The 12,311-nt window shown below is 47.7% G+C and overlaps 1 protein-coding gene across 1 annotated transcript in view; it reads left to right on the forward strand.

Moving 5' to 3' along the window:
• Window positions 1–12,311, forward strand: part of VWC2 (von Willebrand factor C domain containing 2) — a 114,271-nt gene that overhangs the window by 1,561 nt on the left and 100,399 nt on the right.

Here is a 12,311-nt window from a genome sequence, read left to right on the forward strand (position 1 = left end):
AGCCTGGAAGACAACTGCACGGCTGCTCAGTCATTCCAGTCCCCCGTGGTCGGCTCAGTCCAACTGGACTTGGACAGTTGACTTGGCATGCCAGAGGTTTCCCGGACACCTCCAGCCCCCAAAGCTGAACAAGGAGGCAGGTGCGAAGGAATCCTTCAGGGCGCCCAGACCATAGCCTCTGAGATCTGCAAGTTGAGAATGTACCAGGGTGTGACAGCGTGTAGTGAGTTTTAGGAATGAATTCCTGAGTGTTGCAGAAATATTAATACAAAGCCGAGAAGGACAGATCTATAGGTAATGTACAGAGTGTGTAGATGCTGGGATTTGGTCAGAAAAGATGAGTTTGCATTCTGGTTTTGCCACTAATGGGCTGCATGATGGGAACAAAGCACATCTCCCCTCTGGCTTTCTTTTTCCTCATCTCTAAGGTAAGGGCCCGAAATTCCTTTAAGGCTCCTTGGAGTTCTAACAACCTGACACCCAGGGTTTGTCTCCAGGCAAACCTGTTTAAGACAGTTCTTGCCTTCAGCCCTTTGGAGAGACAGACAACCTTGATGAGAACCTGCTAGGAACCAGGCCCTGGCCATACTACAGAAGTAAGTCTGGAACCCTGCCCTCAGAATGCTCCTGGAGGACTGGGGAGCTGGGCAGATGCCTCCCCAGATGTTCTGGGGTGCAGCCCGGAAGTGCATAAGTAATGCTGGCCATGGGAGCTGGTGGAGCCCAGAGGAGGGGCGTTCCGTGTTGGCCTGGGATGGGGCTGTAGCCAAACGATTCTCTGGAGTTTTAGATTCATAGGAACATCTAAGTGTTACAAGATCAAAGACGAGGGATTAGTTTTTAATTAATACCATTTATTGTTTGCACTGTGTGTAGTTCCATAGTCGTTTCTTATAGGTGTCCATGAGGTAGGATGAGGAATTACTAGCATTTTGATCTCAAAAGCCCAAACGCATCCCAGAGCAGCCATCACAGGTAGAAGGAAGAATTCAAACTTCTGTTCTGTTATTCATTGCTAAGTGCTGGATGCCGTGAAGCTGCTTGTGTGTATGGGGGTGGGAGATCGTTTTTTTGTTTGTTTGTTTGTTTTGTTTTTTTAACATCTTTATTGGAGTATAATTGCTTTACCGTGGTGTGTTAGTTTCTGCTTTATAACAAAGTGAATCAGCTATACATATACATATATCCCCATATCTCTTCCCTCTTGCGTCTCCCTCCCTCCCACCCTCCCTATCCCACCCCTCTAGGTGGTCACAAAGCGCCAAGCTGATCTCCCTGTGCTATGCGGCTGCTTCCCACTAGCTATCAGTTTTACATTTGGTAGTGTATATACGTAAATGCCTTGTATTGTATTCCTCTTTTCAAAAATTGGTCCATAAGTAGAATGTGTTTCCCACTCTGAGATGGGAGATGATAGCAACTAAAGGGAGATTGGAAAGATTATAATCTCAGTAAGAATTAAAATACCAATAAAGCTATTTTTACAGTATTAAGCGCATCTTTCATCTTCAAGTGATCCTTTGTTCTTAACTTTCATCCAATCATTACCAGATGCTTGGATGACACTGTACACAGCTGCTATAAAATTTTCATTATCCTGCTCCTATGATAGGTACAACTGCATAACGATTGCGTTGTATATATCATGCTTTTTCATTCTGTTAGTATCAGGAACGCTCTAAGGCATTTCCCTAACTTAGTGTGGCTTTGTGCAAGTTTCACTCCGTGAACAAAAGAGGGTGCGGTGCTTTCTGGGAGTGTTGGAAGGATGAACATAGAAGGGTATAGGGTCAGCTGTGAGTCCAGGGGTTTGTGGGGCACAACTGCTCTTGTAGCTGCTCTGGGTCCTCCAGGCTTCCAGGAGACCCATGAAGGCCTGCAGTTTGCACAGCACACAGTACATGGAAGACAGGAAAGGAACGCATTTCACATCTGAAGCGCTTTGCGCTTCTCTGAAAAAAATGTAATTCAGTGGAGGTTGTGGTGCCATAGGGTCATGTCTGGAGCGCTCCCGATCATGGCCAGGTCAGGGGAGGTGAAAGGCAGGCCGGTTCTGGGCCTCTTTCCTTGGCAGGCACGCAGGCGCTTTCTGTTCTCTGCTTTCCGGGAGAGAGTCGGTTACTGAGGGAGGCTGGGAGCTCGTGGTGGGTGCCCGAGAAGGTGGAACCCCGGATCCTTGTGCCTGTGATGCTATCGCGTACGTGTTCCGGACAGAGCATGTCTCTTCCCTGCCCTCTCGTGCTCCTCTGTCCTGGGTATGTGTCTGCAGTCCCTGTGCCCGGTGCACAGTGAGGCCAAACAAACCGAAACGTCAGAGTTCGGAGCCGAGAAAGGTTTATTTATCACAGGGCCACGCCAGGAGAATGGCTGACGCATGCTCCAAAGACCCGGTGGGTTTCAGGGAAGAAGGTTTTATAGGCGAAACCTGGGGGGGCGGGATTCAGGGTGTGTAACCCTCCTCTGATTGGTTGGTGGTGAAGTCACAGGGTGGTGCTCCAGGGATCTGTGCTCAGCCTGAAGTCACCATCCTCCACCGGGATGGGGGCCTTAGTTCCTGCAGAAGAGCTCAGGGATATGTATCAGATATCTGTGCCCATCCCTCAGGAGGAACTGGGACCCTCCCACATCCTGCCCCTGTTTCCTTCTGCATTTCCTCACTCCCCTAATTAGTGACTATTTGAATCTGCCCTTTGGAACTCAGGGAAGGTCTTGGAGGCAGAAACCTTTTTCCTACAAACAAGAAATAGAAAGCACAGAAAGGCTTTTGTACTTGGGAGGGCCCCACAGGGTCCTGCTGGGTTTCACTCTCTGCCCAGTTTTCTCTGTCCTTCAGTCCTGTCTTTCCCCTTCTCACCAAGGCTCTTTACCCCATTCAAATTTCCCTTCCTTACAGCCTGGTTGATCTCAGGCAGATGTCAGCACAAGACCTTCAGTGAAATACCATTAAGCTGCTGATAACAATTAGAGCAATACCCTCATCCCTCCAGGGGTGTTTGCAGTTTACTTTGTATATTCAAATAAAAACATAGTTACCAGTAGAATGTCCTCCACTGCCTCTGAAAGTATACCAAGTGTCCTGTTCTTACACCAGCAGGCCTCCAACTTTGAGTAAGGAAGCTGGTCTATTCGTTTATAATTTTTATACATGTCCCGTGCTCTCTTGCTCCCTGGGGCAAGCCATTTGTATAACAGAGTACCACAGACCCGGTGGCTTAAACAATAGAAACTTATAGCTTCACAGCCCTGGAGGCTGGAAGTCTGAGATCAAGGGGTGGGCAGGGCTGATTCCTCCTGAGGCCTCTCTCCTTAGCATGTAGAGGACCGCCTTCTCCCTGTGTCCTCACATGGTCGGCCCTCTGTGCATGTCTGTGTCCTGATCTCCTCTTCCTATAAGGACACCACTCATATTGGATTAGGGCCAACACATACGACCTTATTTTACCTTAATTACCTCTGTAAAGACCTTGTCTCTAAATACAGTCACGTTCTGAGGTATTGGGTTTAGGACTGCAACATCTGAGTTTGAGAGGGGACACAGTGCAGCCTGTAACATAGGGTCAGTGACCAGAGTTGACCTCGTAGGCCTGGGTCCAAGGAGGTGTAGGGAATGCAGTGGGGCAAGGATGCATCAGCAAGTATGACTGGAAGAAAGAATTAGTAGAGAAGGCACAGAATGATGGGTAATACACGGGATGCCTTATAAACATAATTAAGCCGCCAACCCAGATTTTGGTGATTTAGTGTCTATTCCATTCCGAGCTCCACTTCGGGAATTACTGTGCTACTTACTTACGTCAGTGGGTCCTTGTGTCATACGTATGAGGGCCTCACTTTTAAATTTGCCCCTGAGAGCTACCATACATGCCAGCAGCAAGTCAAATTTGAAATTCATTAGTTAAAACACGATTCCATTTTGAGCAACAAAAGAACTTGTTCCCCTCCTGGGAATCCTGATTTCTGGGGAACTGTGCAGACAGAAACAGGGTCTGCAAGTTTGTTTCCGTGTTTTGTAGAACCTAACAGAATGCATGCGACTCCCTGAGATGCAGGAGAACTGAAATTTCACTTTGCTTTCTGTTGGGATAATATCAGTTCTGTGTGTCCACGTTGGTTACCGTAGCCGATCAGGTCTGACTGGCAATTGTATTAAGTCTTAGAAGAAAAAGAGAAAATGAATTATTGATGCGTGTTGCTTGCTGGGCTGTCTTGCAAAGCATAGGGACTGTTGGACAGAAGATCAGTGAACGAGGTAGTCACAGGTGAGATGACCCAGGACCACTGAGTCACAAGCCTCTCCTGGGGCCTCAGCAGCCGACTTGTTGCAAAATCTCCTTTCTCGGAGTTCATTAATGAAAAACAACTTACATGAAATTTGGAATCAAAAGCTCCATCTCAATAGATCTCTAATCCAATTATAAGCAAGTGCCAATAAAGAGAAAGACACAATCTCCGTATTTTTCAGTCTAATAGTATTTATATTCTTTTGACTGATGCTACTTAGACCAAAACAACACCATTATTATTTTCCTCCGCCGAGGAACACGAACCAAGTTGTGTAAAGTCGATGTTCTTTCCTGTAAGTCAGTTTCATGTGCGCGCTATTGCTACGACTGAATTCGTTTTGGCTTCTAGGAAGATTTGGCAAATTCCGGACTTCTTAGTTTCTGCCCTTCTGCTCAATGCCATTTAAATGTTAACTTTTTTTTTCTTAAAGAAAGGAGAGTACATATGGTTCCCCTAGACCTTTCAGATGTGTCCCTAACTCAGGTAGGGGAAACCTAACGTGAATGACTGCGCTTTTACATGCTCCGTTGCAGTACTTTATTTGCGCGTATGAGACAAATGCTATAAAAGTTCCCACAGGACATTTGGTCCTATCCAAAACTTCCATAAAACCTCTGGTCCGTAAGATATTCCGTCTCTGCCAAAAGGTCCTTGATATTTGCAAGACCATTTTGTCCGGTCCAAAACTTACATAAGATATTTGGTCCATAGCAGAAGGTCTTTGTAGCAACATGGATGGATCTAGAGATGATCATACTAAGTGAGGTAAAACAGGCGGAGAAAGACAAATGTCATATTATATTGCTTATATGTGGAATACAAAAAAAGATACAAATGAACATTTTACAAACGAGAAATAGACTCACAGACATAGAAAACAAATTTATCCGTACCGAAGGGGAAAGCAGGGGGGAGAGATAAATTAAGAGTTTGAGATTAACACACACACACCACAATATATCAAATAGATAATCAACAACCACCTACTGGATAGCACAGGGAACTGTAGTCATATCTTGTAAAAACTGTAATGGAAAAGAATCCGAAAAATTATATATACTAATATAATATAATACTGAAACACTTTGCCGTACACCAGAAACTAACACAGCATTGTAAGTCAACTATACGTAACAAAAACAGAAGAAAGGTCCTTGATATTTGGTCTTGTCCAAAGCCATTTGGCATGGACTCTTTGGATAGGACCGAATTTCAAGGACCTTTGGGTGTGGACCGAATGTCTTATGGAAGTTTTAGACAGGACCAGTATCTGCTCACCTAAATGTTTAGCCTTGTATGTTGGGAAGAAGGAAACCAACATTCATCCATTGCTTATATGTTTTATATGTTGGGTGGGGGCAGGGTTTACACAATAGACTGATGAGCTGGTGGTATTTTTTTTTTTTCTTAAAGGAGAGAAAACTAAGGTTCGAACCAGTTAAGTAACTTGACTGAAGTCATCAAGCTCGTGAAGGGGGAGCCAGGATTTGAGTCCTGGTCTGTTGGACACTTCCTTCCAGCTCTGCCTCTTTACCTTCCTGATCCCGTGGGGATGGAGGGGCATTCTGTGTGTGGCTGGGACTGCACAGAGTCCTTACCCTCTGAAGACGTGAGCTTGTGTTCTGGTTCGTCCCTGTGCCCGTGGGCAACACTCAGAACCTCCTTATTAGCTGGTGGGAAAACGTGGAGAGGATGCTGTCTCTCACATTATAAGAAGGAAATGAGAGATATGAGAACCTGCAGAGCTCTGCACAGACAGCAGAACAAAAGCCTGCCGCACTTGTGGCCTGGGGAGCTGTGCATCTCAGGGGCGGTCCTGCCCCAGCATGGCACTTGGTCACCAGCAAGATGGCCTGTGAATTTCCTCACCATCAGAGAGTGACTCTAGGGCGCTGTGTGGGCCCAGAAGTATTTCCTTCTCAGATCTGATAAGTCCCAACAGAAAGCTCATGCTCGCATTTATTTATTAAAAAATACTTTTCTGAATAAATATTTGCAGGCATTGGGCTACATCCTGGATACACAGTGACAAACCGTCAGGTCCCTCCGCTCAAGGGGCAGTGACCCTATAGAGAGTGATGTGCCCAGAGGTTGGTCAGGTGGGGTCGTGGTCTGCAGGGTAGGCAGGTGGAGGCCCCTCACCTAGATCTCAGTGCTGTTAATGCTTTGTGTTTAAATGACAGAGGAAGAAGGATCCTGGGGCAGCTTTCTAGGGAAAAGACCAGAGCCTGTTTCAGATAGCATAGTTGTGAGATTGAGTAAAGGATATGGTTTTCCGCTCAAGTCTGCATCCCCTGTAGCCGTCCTTCATGGCACGGTTCTGATTATGTAGCCGGAAATCCTTCTTGCTGCTTCCTGCCAGCTGGATCTCACTTCTCCTTCTATTTCTGTCAGGCACTGGGGTGCGTCCAGGACAGAGGGTGCCTTTCGAGGCATCTGCCCGTGGCCCTGCAAGCTCTCTGGGAAGCCCTAGGCCTGTGGAAATGCATAGCAATGGAAAATTAAGATGCCGTGTGGCTCTGTGCATTTCCCCTCATGGCAGAAATGATTTTACCTGGGAATATGGAAGACTCATAGGCTGAAAACCCACTGTTTAGAAAACTCATGAAATCCTGGATCTCATATAATAAAACACATCTTCTCAAAAGCACAGCAGGAATGGCAAAAAATAAGAGAAATTAGTCCATAGAGGTGGGTGTATGAAACCAGAGAGGAAAGTCAGTCGTTCAGGGGAGGCTGTCCTAGCATGTCCACTGATGCCCGGGGCCTGGACCCTTGGTACTCGAGGCCAGGCTGGGCCACGTCACAAGTCCAGGGCCCCAGGTAGGGAGAGTCAGATCAGGGTACCTCTCATAAAAGCAGACTCCCCGGAAGAGCCCGTCCTGCAAGAGGTCAGTGTAGACACACCCCCTGGATGGCCTCAGCACTGGGAAGAGCTGGAGGCTTCCCTCTCAGCAGTTGCACATGCCCTGCTGTGGATGTGGAGCCCCTAGTCATGCTTCCCTGAGTGCTCTGGATAATCCATGTGGAATATTTTTATTTAAAGTGGTCCCAGGCCGGCAGGGCCCACAGGTATCTGACAAAGGCAAACACTCTCCAGCCGCAGAGAATCCCCACATATAAGGTTCCAAGGAATGTGATGTCAAAATAACAATTCCACACAAGAGGAAAGAGCATCAGAAACCAGAGTCAGCCGAGACAAACGCAGTCAGATCAGACCCAGATGTTGGGATACAAACAAGAATATTATTTTATGCACAGAGAAATCAATGCGGGAATCGAGTGGATTGGGTAAACCACATCCGTATATACCAAGTACCTGCCAGCTTTGGAAAGGAATCACATAGAGCCTGTATAAAGGAATGCTACAGTAATTGGAACTAATCTTCTAGGGGAGGATTTGACAGGATGATAGGTGCAGGTTGTGAGATAAGTTAGTGAATCTGGGGGTAGATTTGAAGAAGTTGCCCAGAATGAAACACAGGTGCACGGGTGGAACATAGGAAGGAAATGTTTTGGTACATGGAGGACAGAGAAGGAAGGTCTAACATACATCCAGTTAGAATTTTGAAAGAAGTAGCAGAGAATGTGGAGAAGATGAAGCGTTAGTGCCGGAGACTTTCTAGTTGAAAGACCCCTATTTCCTGATTCAGGAATCCCAGTGAATCTAAAAAAAGATATATGTACGTGTGTGTATATATATCACACGCACATATATTAAGTATATATAAAATATTTATGTATATATATACATATATGTATATGTATAAAACCACACCTAGTGAGACTGCAGAACACCAGAGAGAAAGGAAACATTTTAAGAGGGACCACAGAGCAAAGGCTTTATCTGCAAAATAACAGTAACTAGGCTGACCACTGACATCCCGTCAAGAATAGAAAATTTCCGCCAGGATTTCCCTGGCGGTCCAGTGGTTAAGAGTCCGTGCTCCCACTGCAGGGGCCATGGGTTCAATCCCTGGTCAGGGAATTAAGATCCTGCAAACCACATGGCGCAGCCTAGAAAAAAGGAATAGAAAACCCAAAGCTGTAGAAGAACATCTTTAAAGAACAAAGAGAAAATAAGCATGAATTCAATTGATGTACCTGGCAAAACTATCTTTCAGGAATGAGCCTGAACAAAAATATTTTTCAACAAGAATAGAGTACATACAACCAGAAAACCTTTCCTAAAAGAAGTTCCAGATGCAATCTAAAGGTTGAAATCCAGGAAGCCAAACAGGATCCCAGAAGCAGAGGCACAGAGTTAAGAAAGAAGGGATCGGGCTTCCCTGGTGGCGCAGTGGTTGAGAGTCCGCCTGCCGATGCAGGGGACGCGGGTTCGTGCCCCGGTCCGGGAAGATCCCACATGCCGCGGAGCGGCTGGGCCTGTGAGCCATGGCCGCTGAGCCTGCGCGTCCGGAGCCTGTGCTCCGCAACGGGAGAGGCCACAACAGTGAGAGGCCCGCGTACCGCAAAACAAAAAAAAGGAAAGAAGCGATCAAAACCCATCCTTCACCAAATTGCAGATCACATTGTCCCTACGAGGGAGCTTTGGCCACATGTGGAGGCGTTTGTGGTTGTCATAACTGGGGTGGGCAGATGTTACTGACGTCTGGTGGGCGGAGGCCAGACAGGCTGCTGGAATCCTACAGGGTCCAGAACAGCCCAACAACCAATATCAAGGGTGCTGGGGCTGAGAACCCCGACTGCCTATTACAAAAGCGAGGGTCTCCAGGGTGGTGACAGCTGAGCTGGTGGTGGGGCTGATGTCCCTGTGCCTTGCAGGGGTTGGTGTGTCCTGCACTGAATTTTGAGCTGTGAAATTTATCCTTAAACAGGAGATGCCATTAAACACAACTTTTAAATGTTCTTGGAAAAAAATGATCGCTGGGGAGCTGGTGCAGCTTGAGGCCAAATTCTGAAATAGGTGAACATTTTCAAAGGCTCCTTCTGTCATCCAGGGCTACAGGTCACAGGTGGCACCAAGCTCCAGCAGGCCATGGCCAACTGTTCTACCCTTCCTGGAAGAAAATTCAGACCACTTCTAAGTGATATGCCCCCTGCTCCCGAAGCACCTCAGAAATAAATACTAACATACACCGTACCAGACAGGTTGGCCCTTCTGTATCATGTCTTTGCTTTTGTCAGAGGTTGACATGCTACACTCGTTTATATCTATCTCCCTGGTCCAACTTTCAAAACAGTTTCTTACTTACATTTTACTTTTAAATTTCATGCATTGTTTGAAAAAGTATCTCAATATTTTCGTTTCAGAAGGCTTGAAACAAAATACGCAATTAGTTTCAAACAAGCCAGGACTCATATTTATTCATTCCTGTTAAGGTGTCAGGAGCCGTAGCTCTGTCCCCGGTCACGCTCTCTCATTGTTGACAGTTATATTCTGGGGGCACAGTGCCCTTGGTCAGTGGACAGCTGTCACCGTGGCACCTTTCTCCCCTGGGGCCGCAGTGCAGGGAGTCTCCAGCTGGCCAGGATGCTGGCAGTCCCTTCCCACATGGAACAAGGCCCCCCTGAGCACCTTTGCCTCAATCGGCTGGTAGTTGAGCCATGTCACACGTGGCAGAAATGTCAGGGAGTGTGGGGTAGGAAAAGAAAGAATTCTGACAAGGCTGCTGCCTTTCCCTGGGCCTGTGAGGAACAAGGGACGCTGGTGGCCTGAGGGATAAACTGTGCTGTGATGTCAACCCCTCAGCTCAGGTCACCTCCTGCAGCAGAGTCCCCTCTGGCCTCCTGTGCCCTCCAGGGAGTCAAAGAGATAAGCTCATCTTGCTCTAGGGTGACAGGATGCAGCAGCTGACACAATTGAGTGCTCGGCTCTCAGGGGTGCATCTGAGCTCAGAGATGGATCCCTTTCTTGTGAGTGAGCCCCACAGTCTCTTAAACCCCCGTGGAAAGGGACCTCATTAACTGGAGAAACCGCTGGGCTGGCCTGTTGTAATATCAGGATTCTTTGGAAGAGGCTCAGCTTCAAGGGGAAGTGCAGGGGCCAAAGGTGTGAGCCGAGGATGCCCGTGCCCCGTTCTCCCGCCCTGGTCCAGCACTTGCTGGGTGATTGGCAGCTGAGGCAGGCTGATGGGAGCCAGGCTCCGACCTCAGATGTGTCCAGGTGGCCACGTCCTAGTTGGCGATGGTGAGCCTTGTTCCTGGAGCTGGGTCAGCTGTCCTCTGGTTAGCACAATTTTGTGTGCCCGATGCATGGTGAGGCCACACACTGAAACGTCGGAGTTTGGAGCAGAGAAAGGTTTATTGCAGGGCCATGCAAGGAGACTGGTGGCTCATGCCGTAAAAAGCCCCGAGCTCCCCGAAGGGTTTTGGCAAACCGTTTTAAAAGCCAGGTGAGGGAGTGGGGCAGGTAGTAGGGTATGTGATCAGCTCCTGCTGATGGTGAGGGAACAGGGCAGGGTCACAGGGGTTAACATTATCAGTCCTTAGGCTCCAGGAGGCCTGGGGCTATGGGCTCATGGTCATCAAGTAGTTAACATCTTCCATTTGGTGAGGGTTTTTGCATCTGCAAAACAACTCAGGAAATGTGCATCAGATACTGTTATCTGAAGTACTTCAGAGAGGCCCCATGGCAGAGGATATGGGGAGGGGTCTGTCCTGGGGACAGACAGACCCACTGGGTCCTGCTCAGTTACACTCTAGTCACCTTCACTGCTCCCTGCTTAGCGTTTAAACGATATTACTGCCATCTCAAATGAAGAATGATGAAAGGGAGCAGCATGGTTTTGTTTTCTTCGTGTGTGTGTGTGTGTGTGTGTGTGTGTGTGTCTATATTAGGAAGAGATACGCACATGGGTTTCAATGCATTAAGTGTTTTCCCTGTTTGCTGCAGTCTCCACCACTCCCTATTATGCACCTAGTTCACTGACTCGTTTTCTTACATGACGAATCCCTGAAAGAATCTGAATTTGTGATCCCTGAGAGAATCAATCCCCACATCACACCTCACACCCATCTTTTAAAAGCCTACTCTTGGAAAACAGTTAGTTTTAGTCATTTATATATTAAAGGAAAACCATTTCCTTTTCATTGCTTCTTTCTGCTAAGGATAACTTATCCTTAATCTTTTATACTAATTCTAAAAAAAGGGTTTAGTGCTCCCCATGTTTTAAGAGGAGTTTGGCTTTAACAAAACTGCCCCCAGCCCCAGTCTGTAGGTGGTCACGCCCAGTTGGCATCACATCCATTCTATTAAGGTCTTAATTTAGAAATCTGTGACTAGGCAAAGTATCTATTAGAGCTACTCCATCAAAATCTCACCATCACCCATGCTCCCAATTGGGAGGAGAGAGGCTGCACCTGACTGGGCCCAGGGTCCAGGGTAGCACTCCAAGCCTATCTGCCTGTGGCCCTGGGGTTACTCTGAGCCTTGCTGGCCCCTTCTCCTCCTCTCTGCACGGCTCTGTTTGCAGCAGGCCAGGACTGGGCGCCAGGGGCGGGTCCACCGTGGGCACACACCTGCCTCCACCACAGAAATGGGGGTGCACGTGCTGTCTTAGCTCAGGCTGCCAGAGCAACATGCATGAGACTGGGTGCCTGAAACAACAGAAATTTACTTCTCCTGGTTCTGGAGGCTCGAAATCCAAGATCAAGGTGTCTGCAGGGTCTGGTTCTGCTGAGGACCCGCCTCCTGGCTTGTACACCGCTGCCTACTCATCATGTCCTCACTTGGTGGGGAGAGGGCCCTCCTCCTCTCCTTACAAGGACACTAATCCCACCCGCCAGGGCCTCACCCTCGTGACCTTGGCCTCATCTAACGCTTATGACCTCCCAAAGGCTCTACCTCCAGAGACCATTGCATTGGGGGTGAGGGCCTCACCATATGAATTTACGGGGAGGCATTCAGTTTGTAACAGGAAGCCAGCAGGTTTTTGCTACATGTGATCGGACTGTGTGATCTGTTAGGTCAGCACCCTTCCAGGACATTCCCCAGGTCTTCAGCCCAGAAGAAGCACCCTGCTTCATTTTCATCTGTTTGCCACCAAGTGAAATACACCATGTAA

Source organism: Neophocaena asiaeorientalis, unplaced genomic scaffold, assembly GCF_003031525.2.
Source record: "Neophocaena asiaeorientalis asiaeorientalis breed wild unplaced genomic scaffold, Neophocaena_asiaeorientalis_V1.1 scaffold191, whole genome shotgun sequence".
NCBI lineage: Eukaryota > Metazoa > Chordata > Mammalia > Artiodactyla > Phocoenidae > Neophocaena > Neophocaena asiaeorientalis.